At 38.2% G+C, this 18,526-nt stretch overlaps 1 protein-coding gene and 1 pseudogene across 3 annotated transcripts in view; one reads left to right on the top strand and one right to left on the bottom strand.

The window, feature by feature from the left end:
• DNAJB4 (DnaJ heat shock protein family (Hsp40) member B4) overlaps nucleotides 1-18,526 on the top strand; it is a 41,756-nt gene that overhangs the window by 4,504 nt on the left and 18,726 nt on the right. The gene's annotated exons all lie outside the window — the stretch shown is intronic.
• On the bottom strand, nucleotides 13,086-13,185 carry LOC132516524 (U6 spliceosomal RNA; annotated as a pseudogene).

The following is an 18,526-nucleotide window of genomic DNA, read 5'->3' as shown; positions in this document are numbered from 1 at the left end:
GCTGTTAGAGCATTGACAAATCCTCTAGGATATTGCTCATGACCATTGATTTGCCATAAATCCAGCCTTTTGCCATCCTTGTCATTCCCACTTATTTATAACTGTAGGGCCCTTGGGCCTTTGCACATATCTTTCTCTTTGTCAGGAACACTCGTCACCTCTTCCATTTCACCGTTGCCTGTTGAAAATTTTCCATTTTTCCAGAAAACCTGTCCAGAACTATCAAATTTAGGAATTCCTATTTGTATTCATGTACCATATCATGGTAATAATACCATAATATCATTTATTGTTTAGAATTCCCACTAGATTATAAGGTTCATGACAGTAAGGGCTATGTCTTTTTCTGTGTCTTTACTGCATAGCACACTCTAAAGTGCTATATGCTGGGCACTGTAAGTGCTTCACATGTATTTTATTCATTTATCCTCACATTGGCTTTATGAGATAGGCGCTATTAAAATCTCCATTTTGCTGGGGTACAGATGAGCTAACGAATTTGCCCAGGCTCACATGTTAGTAAATGTTAGAGCTGAGATTTGAACCTAGGCAGCCTGACTTGAAAGAATGGAAGAATCTATTAAAAATCTATGAAATGTATCTCTTTGTAATTTCTAGGGTATAAGTCACAATTTGGTATTTCTTACTTGGATGTTTAAAATATTTGCATTAGTTTTTATCAAGACTTAGGCTAAAATTCTTCATGGGAAGGCAGCTCTTAATGTAAGGTAATAAAAGTAGATTACTTACAAAATTTTAAAAACCCGTGTGTTGTGTAACATTATAGAAGCTTGTTTCTCTGTATTGCTAATTGCACTGGGTGGATTAGTAATATGCCTTACTAAAGTATATAGTGCTTTATGGTGTGTGTGTATATATACATATATACCTGTATATTTGATGATGATTAGTGTTATTTTTCAAATACATTGTTCAGGGGGTTTATGTGTTTGTAGTACACATCACTAACTAGATTGTAAGACTTCTCAAGACAAGGATAGGATTGATTAATTTTAATTTTTCCCCTATATTACCACACAGCCCCTGTGATAATGTTTGCAAAATTCATATATTTACTGTTCTTAGTCTCCCTTTATTTTGTGGTCAAAGCATCTTTATTTGTTCCTCCCCTACTTAGATCATTTATTTTATACATTGGTTCCTTTCACTTGTTCTGTTACATTTATCTTTTTCATTAAATTTTTAGCCAAGTAAAGAGTCTGATAAAAAATCATCTTTTTTCATGAAACTTAACCTGACTAACCAATTCCAGTGATCTTGCCCTTAATTTAATGGTTGTCTGCATTTGTTACAAGGAGATTTTTTTAAATGTAAAAGCTGAGCCACAACTACCACTCCCAGAAACTCTGATTTAACTGGTTTATATCTGTATCTGTAAAAACTTCCTATGTTGATTTTATTTGTTTATTTATTTAATTTAGCTGTGCCGGATCTTAGTTGCGGCATGTGGGATCTTCATTGCGGCATGCATGCGGGATCTAGTTCCCTGACCAGGGATTGATACCTGGGCCCCCTGCATTGGGAGCGCAGAGTCTTAACCACTGGACCTCCAGGGAAGTCCCCCTACGTTGATTTTTTTAAGTACAGCCCACACTTGAAAACCACTGAAATAAAAAGTCTATATGCTCCATCAGATTTTTGCTTATTTTTAATGCCTTGCAGTTTGTTCTCTAGTTGTTATGGGCATATAGTCTTGAGAACTCAAGCTCTAGAAACATTTTCTGTTTTTGAACCTATCTACTTTTTGTTGATATAGGCTAATGGCAATGTTAATTGAACAGGACCGCCAGCATCATCTGGGGGTGCTTTTAAAAATGTGGATACCTGGGCCCCACCTGGATGTAGTGAATCATTTTTATGGGAAATTACATTTTTTTAAATGTGTCTTAGGGGAATTCCCTGGAGGTCCAGTGGTTAGGACTAGGTGCTCTCACTGCCAGGGGCCTGGGTTCCATCCCTGGTTGGGGAACTAAGATCCCGCAAGCCATGGGGCATGGCCAAAAAAAAAAGCATCTTAGATTCTTATGCTCATCAAAGTTTGAAAACTGACACATTATGCAAAAAGTATTTAATAAGTATTTACATAATTAAGCTGAATTAAAATTTGTCTCCCCAGCTAGACTGTAGCAAATGTTCTGAATACAAAGATCTTGTCCTTTCCCGTTTCCCCTCTGTGTAAGAGAGGTCTGTGGTCAAGGACTGGCTTTTACTCTTCGGCTTGCCCAGTATGGCTTAGTGCTTTTCTTTTGGTAGAAGGCTGATAAATATTGAATTGAGTTTTATATGTAATCATACTTATTTTGCTGCAAAGCTAGAGCTAAAAACAAATAGTTGAATATGTGGTTACGAATGTTGGGGGCCTTCGAGGCTAGGTGGCACAGAAGAGTAGCTTCACTCGAACTTTTCCTAAGAACTTGGAAAGACTTTGAGGATCGTCTGGTCCATTTCTTTCATTTTATGGAGGAAACTGTGACCCAAATTGCTTGAGTGCTATGTACAAAGTGACAAGATTAATTGCAAAACTAGAGCCAAGACTAGATTCCTAGTCCAGTGCTCTTTATTTCATGAAATAAGTTCTCCTTGAAGCAGCAGTGATTAGGTTAAGTTTCAGATGGAGGTTTTCTGCTTCTTAGGTACAAGGGGAAGAAAACTCTGTGCACAACCAGAAACAGCTGATTTTTAAAATCAGGACATCTGCCTTTACTCACATTTATTTTTTGAGATAGATCACTAGAAGATGGAGGATCTTTGCCGATGAAATCCTTAACTGAAGATGGGTGGGTGTGAGATATAGAACTCACTTGGCATACAATTTTGTTGCTGTTTTTAGTGGAACTTTGCTTCTCTGTCCTGACATTTCCATATCTATAGCAGTGATCTCTTTGGAATTTGCCTTCTGATTGTTTGTTCTTTTATGTTGCTTCATATTAACAGATATTCTCAGTTCATTTTTAAAAGAGTGTATTTGAAAGGACTTGAGAAGGAAAAGAAGGAATAAAAAATTTTAAAGTATCTGAAATTACTATTTTCCTGTGACTTAACCATAATATTCTTCATAACAGATTATCTAATTATAGTACCTAATGATACAAATACTAAATTTTCAAGATAGCATGGTAGTTTATTTTCTAAATTTAAAAGCATATCGGGACTTCCCTGGTGGCACAGTGGTTAAGAATCCGCCTGCCAATGCAGGGGACACGGGTTCGATCCCAGGTCCGGAAGATCCCACATGCTGTGGAGCAGCTAAACCTGTGAGCCACAACTACTGAGCCTGCGTTATAGAGCCCGAGAGCCACAACTACTGAGCCCACGCATCTAGAGCCCATGCTCCGCAACAAGAGAAGCCACCGCAATGAGAAGCCCGCACACCACAATGAAGAGTAGCCCCCCACTTGTCTCAACTAGAGAAAGCCCACGTGTAGCAACTAAGACCCAATGCTGCCAAAAAAAAAAAATTAAAAAAAAAACTGTATAAAAGCATATGAAGTCTACAATAAATTCCTTTTATCCAGGAGAGGTATTACTTTTAGATTCTTAACAACCTTGCTTTTTTAACTGTACTTTGATATAAGTGAAGATCAAGAGATTTTATTTTAGTTAGAGTCTTTAAATGGTACACTCTTTAAGTGCAGGAGCTGCCTTATTTACTTTTTTTTTTTACTTTTTTTTTAAACTTTTGAATTTTTTTTTTTTTTTTTTTCGGTACGCGGGCCTCTCACTGCTGTGGCCTCTCCCGCCGCAGAGCACAGGCTCCGGACGCGCAGGCCCAGCGGCCACGGCTCACGGGCCCAGCCGCTCCGCGGCACGTGGGATCCTCCTGGACCGGGGCACGAACCCGTGTCCCCTGCATCGGCAGGCGGACTCTCAACCACCGCGCCACCAGGGAAGCCCTAAACTTTTGACTTTTATTTGTTTATACAGCAGGCTCTTATCAGTTATCCATTTTATACATATTAGTGTATATATGTCAATCCCAATCTCCCAATTCATCCCACCGCCACCATCCCCTCCGCCACTTTCCCCCCTTGGTGTCTATATGTTTGTTCTCTACATCTGTGTCTCTATTTCTGCCCTGCAGACCAGTCAGGAACTGCCTTATTTACTTTTGAGATGAATATACTACCTGGCATCTAGTGGATGCTTATTAATCTATTCATTTATTCAGTTCAGTGAAAATGCTGGGCATTGTTCTAGGTGTTAGATATACAGTAGTGAACAAAATAGACAAATACCCTTATCCTCATGGACCTTATTCTAGTGAGTGAATGTTGAATGAAACCATGAATCACTTTGGAAAGACTATATTTTCAGATCGTAATTTGCATCACTCTAAAAAGGGTTAGCAAATTCCCTGGCGGTCCAGTGGTTAGGACTCAGCGCTTTCACTGCCAAGGGCCTGGGTTCGATCCCTGGTCAGGGAACTAGGATCCCACAAGCTGCCTGGTGTGGCCCAAAAAAAAATTCTTTGAAGAATTAAAAAGCTTAATCAGACCACTCATTCATTTAAACATTTATTTCCTTGTGTGAGTATGTAAAATTATTTGAAATAATTACATAACTGCCAGTCATTGTCATCCTAATTGTCATTCAGTTCTTGTGTTCTGTTTGTAACCCTGAGTAAAATGTTCTATTTGTAACTCTATGAGTAAAGGCCTCAGTTGCTAGCCCGGCTACAACCAGGGAACTTCATCAAAAATCAAATACCACTGAGTGCCTCTGATTATGCTGGCCCAAAACTCCGTACACACCAAAGTTCTAGTTGTTTACTTGTTTGTTGTCAGTTTTTCACACCGTAGTGTGAGCTCCACAGGGTGTATTTTAGTCACCACTGTATCTTAAGTGCATAAAATAATGTGTCACATAGTAGATGCTAGTAAATATTAATAACTCAATCCTTGACCACTGAAAATGCAATTTCTTCCCTACTCATAGCTACAGCCTACATCTAATCTTCATCCAGACTACTCAAACAATAAAAATCTTCAATTCCAATATTCTCTCAAGAAGACCTCTTATTATTTTAATAGCCTGTTTACTGATGTATTCCTTCTGTTCTTCTAGTCTTTTGACACTTTTCTTTTTTTTCAATCTCTGTTACTTCCTGGCCTTATTTGCCAGTCACTTTAAGAATTCTCAACTCCCATTCCCCTTTGTCTTTCAGTTACGTCCACTCTTTAAATCTACTCTAAACCACTTAAAATAGACTTTGGAGTTAGTTAAGCTTCAGTTCACCATTTGCTACCTATGTGCCAAGTTATTTAACCTGGCCATGTTTAATCTTTTTTGAGTCTCATTTTGTTCTTTGTGCTCTAAGCATTGTTATGAAAATTAAATGAGATTATGGTAACCAGATACAATTGCCTATAAGTAATGAAAACCCTTATTAAATAATAATAAAAAGTCCAGGTGCAGAGTCACTCTAGGTCTGGTTGATTTAGCAGCTCAACAATACATGAGGTATCCATATTTTTTTCATCTTTGCCCTCTGCCATCCTCATCATGTGGCGTAGTGCCCCTAATGATTGCATAATGGTTGCCACAGTTCCCAGTGTTATGCAGGCATGATTGTAAAGTGGAAAAAGAAAGTTTCTTCCCTTTAAAAACAAGGAAACACTACTACCTCCTTCCTCTCGTTGCTCATTGGATTAACGTTGTGCTGCTCAGAGCTGAATCACTGGCTTACTCCAGCAAGTATCATACTTGGTTTTGAATAATTAAGATTCAACTCCTGAGGCTGAGAGGCCTTACCTTATTAGTAATAGTTATCATTACTACTATATTTGTAAATCTTAGGACTCTCTCCTTGGACCCTTTTTTTTTCTATCTACATTCAATCTAGTATACTCTCCTTTAGTCTTGTGGTTTTAAAGTTCACCTCTACTGATATTTTGTCTTCCCTCTGTACTGCCTCTATTAATACCAAACTCATCCAAATGCCTATTGGACATTACCATTTATAAGCTTAACTGGCGTCTTAAACTTAATATGTCCAATATTGAACTCTCCAATTTCCTCCTGTAGCTCTTCTGTCTTCCTATTTTAGTAAATAGCAATTCTGTTCTTTTAGCTTGCTGAAGCTGAAAAACATTGAGGTCATTACTGATTTCTCTCACATTCCACATCTGATTCATCAGAAAATCTTATTGACTCTACCTTTAAAATAAAGTAGGACCTTCACTGCTACATCATGGTCCAAATCACCTGAACTATTATTGCAATACATTCTTAGTCTTCCATCCTTGCCCGCCATGCTTCTCTACTCCAGATGCCAAAGTAATCCCATCATTTTTCTGCATAAAACTCTCCAGTGGCTTCTCACCTTCCCTCAACTCAAGTCAAAGTCTTTAGTGGCCTGCAAGGCTGTACACGATCTAGACATCTATTATTTCTCTGACCATTTCCCAATCCCTTCCCCACCCCTACCCCATCATTCTTAAATAACCAAACCTCAAAGATACCTGGCATTCTCTCACCTCTAAGCTTTTGAATGACCCCCACATATGTATATAGCTTTTCCCTTTTCCTCTTTCAGGTCGTGGTACAAATGTTTATTTTCTCTGTGAAGCCATTTCTGGCCACCCCATCTAAAATTTTAATTCTCTTATTTCCCTTTCCTACTTTATTTTCCTTAGTACCTACTACCATCTAACATTACATATAGTATTTTTTTAATATTTTTAATTATTAAAAAATCTTTAAAATTATATCTTCTTCATTATAATATAAAGTATATGAGGCAGGAATTTTTGTTCATCTTTTATCCCCAGTACCTAGGAAGGTGCCTTGGCATATGGAAAATCCTTAATAAAATGTTTATGAAGAAATGAATAAAATGAATATTGATTCATCTTATCATAGTTTCTGGTTTTGGCTAGGTCCTCAGTGAGATTTAGTAATCCTTTACTTGTTTCTGATTAGTTTCCTTCCTAGTTCACTTAACTGCTATGTCAAACCATTACAATTCTGTGTCAAATGCCCTACTTTTATTCTCAACTCCTTAGTTGCAGATGTCCTTTTTAAAAAATTTTAAGAGGATTGATAGCATCTATAAACTTTTTAGTCTACCTAGTCCTCTTGCCTTCAAATTTATAGTTTTTTCCTTATTTATTTTCTCTTAATCTCAGAGCCCTACTTCTTATTTTGTTCAAATTTCATCTATTTCCAATCTTGGCACCAAACCCTCCTCCCTCCTATTTCCTCTGAGACCTTAATTAAACAATTATTTCATTTCTTATGTATTTATATATATATATATATATATCTCATTTTCCTCTCGACCATCTTTTTTTTTTTTTTTTTTTTTGGCTGCATTGGGTCTTTGTTGCTGCACGTGGGCTTTCTCTATCTGCAGCGAGCGGGGGGATACTCTTCATTGTGGTGTGTGGGCTTCTCATTGTGGTGGCTTCTCTTGTTACAGAGCATGGGCTTCAGTAGTTGCGGTGCGTGGGCTCAGCAGTTGTGGCTCGCAGGCTCTAGAGCGAAGGCTGAGTAGTTGTGGCGCACGGGCTTAGTTGCTCTGTGGCATGTGGGATCTTCCCAGACCAGGGATCGAACCCATGTCCCCTGCATCGGCAAGCGGATTTTTAACCACTGCGCCACCAGGGATGTCCCTCACTTGACCATCTTAAAACTTTCTTTATCCCTACTTTATTACAACTCTCTCCTTCCCTCAGATGACTTTCTTTAAAAGCTTAAATTTACTATTCTATTTTCATATCTCTCTTATTGTTCAATTCACTGGATTCTGGCTTTTGCTTTCATTGCCCACAATTCCATCTACATCATAGGATTGTTGTGAAAGATTAAATGAGGTTATATGTATTAAGTTTTAGAATAATGCTTGCACATAGTTAATGTTTGAGTGCTTACTATGATTAGCTATAACTACTGAAACAAAAATCATTCTCACTCTAGTGGGTACTTTTCTATCACCCTTCTTGACTTTCCTATATCCTTCATGAAACACTGTCCTCCTTTTGGTTTCGGGACACCAGTGATATCAAGATGTTTTCAGCTCCAAGTAACAGAATTTCTTTAACAATAAGACCAATGATAGATGGTTCTAATATTGATTAAGGGATGCAACAACACTATCAAGGACCCAGGCTCTTGCTTTCTTTGTACTCTAGCATTCTCACTGTGTCACAGATGTTTACCTTCAGGATTGTAAGATAGCAAGCACCGTAGTTTAATCATCCCAAAGCAGAAAGGCAGTCGGTGCTGGGGTTTCTCTGGGGTAGGTATCTCTTTATGGGGAAGACAGTCTCCCCCAGAGTTCCCCAAAGCATTTCACTTACATCTCATTGGCCACCCCTACCCCAGTCACTGGCAAAAGGAAATGTGATTACTATGATTGACTTAAACTAACCATGAGTCATTCCCCAGGGGCTGGCGGAGGCACTGACCTTCCTTGAGTTCATTACTCTATTCTGGAAGAAACTAGATATCTGTTATCCAGAAAGAAGATAGGAATGGCTTTGTGGTTCATAATCAATAGTGTCTGCCATACCATTCTCACCTGGTTGATCTCTGATTGTTCCTTCTTAGTGTTTTTCATTTTTTCCTCTTGATTGATGTGTCCCCTAAATGCTGGTATCCCAAAGTTCTGGCTTTGATTCTTTCAAAAATTATTCTTCTACCCTTTAAAATAACACCTGTGTTATGATCTTTTCTAAATCTTTATCTCCAGCTAAAACTTCTTTCCTAAGCCCCAGTTTAGAATATCCAACTGTCTCCTGGACATCTTCATCCACATTCAATTCAATTGAATATTGTTGTGCTAGGTTTTTAGGAGTCAAAAAGTAAATAAACCTTGCCCTGTATGATCTTACATTATAGTTGGAACAAGTTATTCCAACACAGGTAGTAATTAGGAAGGCAGTTTTATCAAGCAATAAAATTTTCCAAGTATAGAAGTAGCATAGGGACTTCCCTGGTGGCACAGTGGTTAAGACTCTGCACTCCCAGTGCAAGGGGCCTGGGTTTGATCCCTGGTCAAGGAACTAGATCCCACATGCATGCCACAGTTAAGAGTTCGCATGCCACAGCTAAGACCCGGCACAACCAAATAAATTAAAAAAAAAAAAAAAAAGTAGCATAGGTGAAGAGTTTATAGGAAACTAAATGGAACTCATCTTTTCTTCAAATGTACTCTTCCTATATTCTATACTTTAATTAATAGCACAACTCTGCATACCTTTGGCCTAATGATTAGGATTCCGGGCTTTCACTGATGTGGCCTGGGTTCACTCCCTGGTCAGGGAAGATCTTGCAAGCCGCATGGCCAAAAAAAAAAACAACAACAACAAAGGGGCTTCCCTGGTGGTGCAGTGGTTGAGAGTCCGCCTGCCGATGCAGGGGACGCGGGTTCGTGCCCCGGTCCGGGAAGATCTCACGTGCCACGGGGCGTCTGGGCCAGTGGGCCATGGCTGCTGAGCCTGCGCATCCGGAGCCTGTGCTGCGCAACGGGAGAGGCCACAACAGTGAGAGGCCCGCGTACCGCAAACAAACAAACAAACAAAAAGAAAACGAAGAAGAAACCAGGGCAATCTAAAATCCTTCCAAATCCCCCACATAAAGTTGGTTGGCAAATTGTATGTATTCTACCTCTATTAAATTTGCCCATTTGTCTTTTTATATCATAGTCATCATACTTTAGGTCCTTGTAATTTCTCATTTCATTGAATTATTCGCTCAGTAAAAGTTAATTGAACAGCAATGTATAACAAGGCTTTATACTAGGAAAATGTTCTAAAAAAAAAGAAAAAAACCCCAAAAAACAAAAAACTGGGTTGTAGGGAGGCTACAACCCAGTGAGTAGGGCATAAGCAAGCAGATGGTTATGTAGTTGTGATAAGTGGTAGAGATACTGAGAAAAATGTGGGAACTTGTGTTCAGCGGAACCTAACCCAAGTTGGGATCAGATTTGCCCAGTTAGAGACTGAGTCTCCAAGTAGTACTAAGCTGAGTATGGAGTGGGGAAGAGGGAAATACACACATACATACACACCCCACTCAATTTATACATACCAAAGAAATATTACTTTAAAGACATTATTTTGGGTGACTGTGTAGTTTTCATTTTGCTGTTGCTTAAAAATAATTTTTTAAATGATCATAATTAATTTAGATTATCAGTAGTAGTACATACAGTTGATCCTTCATATTCACCAGTTCTTTACTTTCAAATTTGCCCAATCACTAAAATTTATTTGTAACCCTGAAATCCAGGGTGCTTTATTGGCCATTTGCACATGCATGTGCATGAGCTGAGCAGCAAAAAAAATTTGTCTTATGTTCCCAGCTGATATCCAACAAGGCAGTGCTTAGCCTTCTTATTTCAGCTCTCTTTAACAAGTCTTTGTAGTCTATTTAGTGCAGTTTTGCATTTTTTGCATTTTCGTGCCTTGTTTTTTGGTGATTTTACTGTTTAAAGAGATGTTTGAATGTGGTGCTGAAGTGCTGTCTGACGTTCCTAAGCGCAAGAAGTCTGTGATGTGCCTTATGGAGGGAATACATGTGTTAGATAAGCTTCATTCAGGTAGGAGTTACACTGCTATTTGACCATGAGTTCAGTGTTATAATAAATAAAGTGTCTTCATTACAGAAATAAATGGGAAACAAGGTTATGTGTTCATGAGTTGACTTAACCCAGCATTTCCCTTAGGGGCAATGATTCAGTATTTGCTAAAATTCAGCATTCACGCAACTTTATAGAATATAAATATGTTAAATAATGAGACAGGATAAATTTGACTTTGGGAACCAGCCAAAGTCATTTATGGCCAGGAGTGATGAGTTAGATGGTCAAGCTGAACAATATAGAGGTATGATTAGAGGTATGATTAGTTCTGTTAGATTCCAGTGAGAAATTGGGGATAGGCAAATATAATTTAAAAACTGCATGACTCAGCTCAATGGCATTAATATTAATCACTATATTGATATGGAGACTTTTATTCTATAAACATATATGGGGTGCCAATGTTCCAGCTACAATCTGAGCACTGTGTTTTTCTATCTTTGCAATGGGAATAAAAAAGCAAGCCTAATTTTAATTGGAATGACCATCTAGATTCCTACAAGGTACTAAGATCCGTTCTTTATATTCTTTACATTTGCAGTATGCGGTTTTCTAAAATTGTAGTTAAAATAAAAATTGAAACCATTTTACCCCTCATTTACAAAATTTATCCTTTTGATTTAAGAGAAAAGCAAATTGTTTTTTCGCAAGCTAATAAAACTCTGAGTTGTGTCTAAATCAGTAGTTTCCAAACTTGAGTGTCCATTAGTGTCACACTAAGGGGTGGGGGTGGGGTTTAGGTCTCATCAAAAATGGAGATGCTGAGACAGCGTGCCCCTCTTGATAAACATCTCACTTCACTACCCTAAGTTTTCTAATATATTCCCCTTAGCGAACATGCCCAGGTTGAGAATTTTAGTTTACAAGTTTTATTTTACCATCAGCCAGGCTGATGTTTTATAAGCTTAAGTGTTTACAGTGAAAACTTCTTTTTTTTAATTTGCTAGATATAACAAAATTTTATTGTGTTCACTGCTGCTTTAGCCTGCCCTCTCCCTCCAGTTAAAGGATAATTTGTATAAAGCAGGGGTTGGCAAACATTTTCTCTTAAGGGCCAAACAGTAAATTTTTAGGCTTTGTGGGCCACACAGTCTCTGCTACAACTACTCAACTCTGCCACTGTATGGGGAAAGCAGCAATAGACAATAGGTACTATTTTATGTTTATATTGTATGGGAAGGGATCATGACTTAGACTGTTTTGATCTCAGTAACTGTTGCCTTTACTTGCTGATTTAGCCTAATAATAAAAGGCTATATTTTAAAATATTAAAAACTCAAACATTAAAACCCATCCACTTAAATTATTCTTGAAATCCTACTTTTTCTTTTGCCTATAAATGTCCTCCTTTAAGCAATTACAGTACTTTGGGCTCATTGTATTTGGAGTTAGGCAGTCGATGGCCTAATTTTATAGCAGTTGGTGGATACTATACAACAAGTGGGCTTATTTTATACATGTGCTAATACTTAATATTTGGTACGTAGCAATAAAGTCTTTGAATCATATTTTAGTCTCCACAGTAGCAGAGGTTTAATTATGCCTTCACAGGTGCAACGTATTATAAAGATATTTCATACTTAAGGTTAGGTACTGATTTAAATTTAAAATAAATCATTTTAGGGACTTCCCTGGTGGTCCAGTGGTTAAGACTTCCAGGGGGCATGGTTCAATCCCTGGTTGGGGAAGTTCCGCATGCCATGCAGCACGGCCAAAAAAATAAATCATATTATTGAGTTGTAAACAGTTGGAGAGCTAAACAAACTTGCGAGATAATCAGTTTATTGCAATCTTGCCTAAGAGCCTAACAGTTTGGCGAAACAGCAGCTTATCCTCTCCTTTCCTGCTTTACCTCTGGGCTACAATCATTTTTTTTTCCCTCTACTACTTGTCTTACCCTGAGGAGCTGTTGGTTTCACTTTGGCCACAGAGTGCTCTCCTCTCTGGCCAGCCAGTTAAGTTTTCCAGGTGATTCTGATGCCTTCCCTAGCTACTTGTGAGAGGAGAAACTTTAGAAAAGAATAAAGTGAAAATCGCATAAATTCCTCATTTCCCAGTGTTGCTTTTACTTTCAACACTGTGAAAGCATATACTGAGTGAGCATGTGTAAATAGAACCATCCCCACTACTTTACCCTAAAAGTAAAGTATTACTTTGCAAAAGTCCTCACAAAAAGTCCTTTTTTTGCAGATGAAAAATGGGATGTTTTGTTTTTCAACTTTACTGAGATATAATTGACAATATTGTAAGATATTTAAAGTGTGCATTGTGAAAATTTGATATATGTATACACTGTGAAAGGACTTCTCCCCTCTAATTGAAACATCCATCACCTCACATATTTATCTTTTTTTTTTTTAGCCGTGCCCCGCAACTTGTGGGATCCTACTTCCCCAACCAGGGATTGAACCTGGGCCCTCAGCAGTGAGAACTTGGAGTCCTAACCACTGGACTGCCAGGGAATTCCCTCTATCTTTTTTAAAATATATAATGCTTCACGAATTTGCGTGTTATCCTTGGGCAGGGGCCATACTAATCTTCTCTGTATTATGCCAATTATATGTACAGCTGAAGTCAGCACTGGAATACTATTTTATGAGTAAAAATGAACTTTTTAAATATTTTATTTTATTTTATTATTTTATTTTTTTGCGGTACGTGGGCCTCTCACTGCTGTGGCCTCTCCCATTGCGGAGCACAGGCTCCGGACGCGCAGGCTCAGCGGCCATGGCTCACGGGCCCAGCCGCTCCATGGCATGTGGGATCCTCCCGGACCGGGGCACAAACCCGCGTTCCCTGCATCGGCAGGTGGACTCTCAACCACTGCGCCACCAGGGAAGCCCAAATTTTATTTTATTTTTGGCCATGCAGCATGGCTTGTGGGATCTTAGTTACCTAAGCGTGGAGTCCGAACTACTGGACCACCAGGGAATTCCCAGAAATGAACTTTTCTTTATTATTCAACTGTTAAGATTTGGTTTTCCCTAAATATGCATGTCAGAGATGTGTATGTATGATATACTTAAGTTTATAGGTTAAGGTTTCTGAAAAGTTGGATCATAGCACTGGGAATTGGAAGGAACCTCTAGATCTACACTGTCTAATACAATAGTCACTAGCCACATGAAGGCAAGTGCCTGAAATGTGGCTGTCTGAACTGAGATGTTGTGTAAGTGTAAAATTCACACTGGATTCTGAAGACTTAGTACAAAAAAAAGAATTGTAAAATATATCTTACTGATAATTTTTTATTGACTACATGTTGTAGTATATGATATCTTAGATTTATTGAGTTAAATATATACATTATTAAAATTTCACATTTCTTTTATTAAAATGTGGATTATAAAAATGTTTCAGTAACACATGTGGCTTGCATTTGCAGCTCACTTTATTTGTAGCTCGCTGCTGGACAGCACTACTCTAAGTTATGTGATCTTTCAACATAATCAAATACCAATTTACAACACCTATTTAAAGTGACCTAGAAACTCTATAGTTTCTTTTGGCTTTCTGATTCAATATTGAAAAATATTGTACAGACACTTTCTTTTTTTTCATTAATTAAAAAAAATGTGGGGGGGGCCACACTACGCGGCATGCAGGATCCCAGTTCCCCCACCAGGGATTGAACCCACACCCCCTGCAGTAGAAGTGTGGAGTCCCAACCACTGGACCACCAGGGAAGTCCCAGAACACTTTAATTCTAAGATGTTAGGAAAGTATGAGATTAGCTCACTGTATATTCATTAGTCCTGTGGTAAGCTTTTCAGTAACTTCTTATAAAAGAGGGTTAGAAAGAAGGGCAAGTTATTATTGGGCTATTTTATTAGGAAACTTTTTAATATCACCACAGAATAAAATCAGCTCTACACTCCCCAAAAAGGAAATGCTTTTTTAAAAAGCAGAAAATATTTCTTATGCCTGGGTATCTCCAGATAACTCTAGTATTTTTTATAAAATGATTAAAGCAGTTTTATTTATTTTAAAGGCATGTACTTTAAAAATTTGTTTTAATATTATTTTAAATCTTTTTTTGGGTAAATACTGTTAAATTGGTCAAATTGAATGTGTAAATTCTATTATAGTGCTTTGTGCCAGGAAAAGTATTGTAAAATCAAGCAATGAAGGACTTCCCTGGTGGCGCAGTGGTTAAGAATCCACCTACCAATGCAGGGGACACAGGTTCAAGCCCTGGTCTGGGAAGATCCTACATGCCGTGGAGCAACTAAGCCCGTGCGCCACAACAACTGAGCCCACACCCCACAACTACTGAGCCTGTGTGCCAAGAGCCCATGCTCCACAACAAGAGAAGCCACCAGAATGAGAAATGAGAAGCCCATGCACTGCAATGAAGAGCAGTCCCCACAATGCAGGGGACATGGGTTCGATCCCTGGTCCGGGAAGATCCCACGTGCCGTGGAGCAACTAAGCCTGTGTGCCACAACTACTGAGCCTGCATGCCACAACTACTGAGCCTGCGTGCCACAACTACTGAAGCCTGCGTGCCTAGAGCTCATGCTCCGCAACAAGAGAAGCCACCTCAGTGAAAAGCCTGTGCACCGCAACAAAGAGTAGCCGCCGCTCACCACAACTAGAGAAAGCCCGTGTGCAGCAACGAAGACCCAACAAAGCCATAAATTAATAAATTTGAAGTACACATATAGTACACCAAAAATTTTAAATAATTAAATAAATAAAATACACAGAGAAGACTGGCACAAGAAAAAAAAAGCAATGACACAGAATCAAAACTTGGGAATTACTAATATAACTATAGTGATTAAAGTACTGGGAAATTTAGGCGGTATAGACAGTATTCCAAGGCGAATTATGATTGATAAAGCTCTTCTTCCTATCAACTTTTTAGGTTAGTTCGACATCTTTTACTGGTGCTCTTGGAAGCTTACAAATATTAATGAAATTTTTTACCTTAATAGAATTAATTTCACTAGCTTACTAAGACAACTGAAAAAGTAATTTCACTAGCTTCAAAGTAAATTGGCACTTAAGAAATGAAGCAAGCTTTTGAATAAAGTTTATTTCAAAGACCTAACAAGTTAGCACTTTTTTTTTAGCACTTTTTGAAGAACATGAACGAGCAGTCATTAAGTAAAAAAGTGACATTCAAAACTTTCAGCAATCTGACCGTAACTTTTATCTGTCAGCTTCCTAAATCATACGATTTAATCTGACCACTCTTTTTGCTGTATCAAATGATTTTATGCTTTTTGCTTCTGGGCTTTGAGTTCTTGGTCCAAATCACAAACCCTCCCCCTTCCTCTCTTTCTTTCTAAATTGTATCAATCTTTCAAGATCCTCACTTTTTTTTTTTTTCTGAAACCTTTCCCATCCCCACCACTCTGCCCAAAATGAGCACATAATTAACATTTGTATAGTATTTTACTTTTCGTAAAGCCCTTTCCATATTGTCTCATTCTATATGTCAGTCTAATGAGGTGGATGATGTTATTCATTTTGGAGAATAAGGGAATAATACCTGATTTTTCCAGAACTTTGTATAAACGCTGAGTAGCAAAACTAAGAATACTGGAACCAAATCCTCTCATTCCAAGTTTGATGCTCTTTCCTCTCTGCCTCAATGGTCCCTTTACTCCTATAATAGTTACATAACACCTATTTGGCCTTTAATTGTTTACTGTCTTTGTATCAAACTAATTTGATTGTCAGCTATAGATTTGAAGGGATATGTACAGATTTGTACATGGGGAATGGGAATAAATGGAAAAGATGATGAGAGCTGAATACATCGCGATAATAGAATCAAAGAGGTCATTAAGAACTCCTTACCAGGCCATTTGCTTTTCTGAAAGCATTATATTTTTTAAAGTATGATACCCAGACTTTCTTCTTTTCCTCTAGCCAAAATAACTACCTACCCTAGTGCCAAAATTTTAGTATAATTTTTAAAAGGGAGCTAAAAAGAGAGGGCTTCCCTGACCACCCTGGCTAAAGTAGCCACTTTCCATCTCTGTCTTAGCAACATTTAAAATTTTTCTTTAAGGTACTTCAAATTATCTGAAATTTTATTATTTATTTTTTAACTTGTTTATTGATTGTCTTCTCCCACCAGAATATGAGTTGAATGAGAGCAAGGATATTGTCTGTCTAGTTTATAGCACATAGTATGCACTCAGTAAACATTTGCTGAATGATTGAGATACTTTATTAATGGAGAATGTTCCCTATGGTCATAGCCATCAGATACTATAAAATGGGCACTCACATGCTATTATTGACTGCCTAATTCCAAATTCAAGTCCAAATTACTGTAGTTACCCAAAGAAGGACATTTATCGTTAAGAAAAAAGACAGGGTTTCCAGAACAGTTTAATTTTAAGTAGATGGCATTTAATGACTTAAAGACACTTGCCTTAAGTTTGCTTTTTCTGTTTTGTAAACGTGGATGGAGTAAGAAATGAATCTTTTCAAAAATTTTTAATTTTTTTCCCTAAAGTTAAAGTTGCATTTGTAACCATGACAAAATTTTTAGGTTTTATAACTTATGCTCAAAATTTGAAGCCTTTCCACAGGAATGAGAATATAGAATCTAAGTTCCAAACTAGCAGTCAAGCAATTTGCTATAAGAAATCTATGATAATGATTCCTCAGTGCTGGAAGGAGTTTTAGGAAAGTATAAAATGTAGAGGTAAAATATATTCTATTATTAGATGGCCATAGTTTGATTATATGTAATTATTTAGGTATTATCTAAAACACAGGCCAAATATTAGGACACCAGCCTGGTAGTACTCCTTATGTTAATATTGGAACAATGTCTATTTAAGTATTGTTTAAAATATCTTAAATCAGGCTTCCCTGGTGGTGCAATGGTTAAGAATCTGCCTGCCAGTGCAGGGGACACAGGTTCAAGCCCTGGTCCAGGAAGATCCCACATGCTGCGGAGCAACTAAGCCTGTGTGCCGCAGCTACTGAGCCTGAGCTCTAGAGCCCATGAGCCATAACTACTGAACTCACGTGCCACAACTACTGAAGTACGTGCGCCTAGAGCCTGTGCTCCACAACAAGAGAAGCCACCACAAGGAGAAGCCCGCACACCGCAACGAAGAGTAGCCCCCGCTCACCGCAACTAGAGAAAGCCTGCACGCAGTAACAAAGACCCAACACAGCCAAAAATAAATAAATAAGTAAATTTTTAAAAAAAATAAAAAATATCTTAACTCACTATTAAATTGCTAGCCATTGAAAAGCTCTTTGAAATCTTATCACTACTTTCAATATCAGATGTGTGTGCATATATATAGATTACATATGGGAAAGCATACGGAAGTGTTTGATAAACTGTAAACTAATATATAACTGTTATTATTACAGAGAAGGCATAGCACAGTTTTGTTGTTGTTGTTGTTTTTTGCGGTACGCGGGCCTCTCACTGTTGTGGCCTCTCCCGTTGCAGAGCACAGGCTCAGGACGTGCAGGCTCAGCGGCCATGGCTCACGGGCCCAGCCGCTCCGCGGCATGTGGGATCCTCCCAGACCGGAGCACAAACCCGTGTCCCCTGCATCGGCAGGCAGACTCTCAACCACTGCGCCACCAGGGAAGCCCCACAGTTATTTTTTTAATACTAAGAGACTAAAATTCAGTGATGAAGGTCTGAAAAGGGAACATGGCAAGGGGCATGATCTTAGAGGATGCCTGCCTGAGTCCTTTGGGGGTGATTCTGGTAGTTACTCTAATGCATTATACCAAGTAAAATTTCCTCAGTAAAGAGAGATGATTGGTCAATAGACCTTCAAGTGGTAGCAGAATAGTTTGTATAGCTTAAAATAATGAAAACAACTTATATGTATACGTCATTATATAAATTTTAGTGCTTTCATGTGTATTATTTGATTCTCACAATAACATGTGTGAGATAGGAATTCAAAGAAATTAAAT

Source organism: Lagenorhynchus albirostris, chromosome 2, assembly GCF_949774975.1.
Source record: "Lagenorhynchus albirostris chromosome 2, mLagAlb1.1, whole genome shotgun sequence".
NCBI lineage: Eukaryota > Metazoa > Chordata > Mammalia > Artiodactyla > Delphinidae > Lagenorhynchus > Lagenorhynchus albirostris.
The sequence above is the reverse complement of the archived record's forward strand: the minus strand, read 5'-3'. Positions and strand labels throughout refer to the sequence as shown.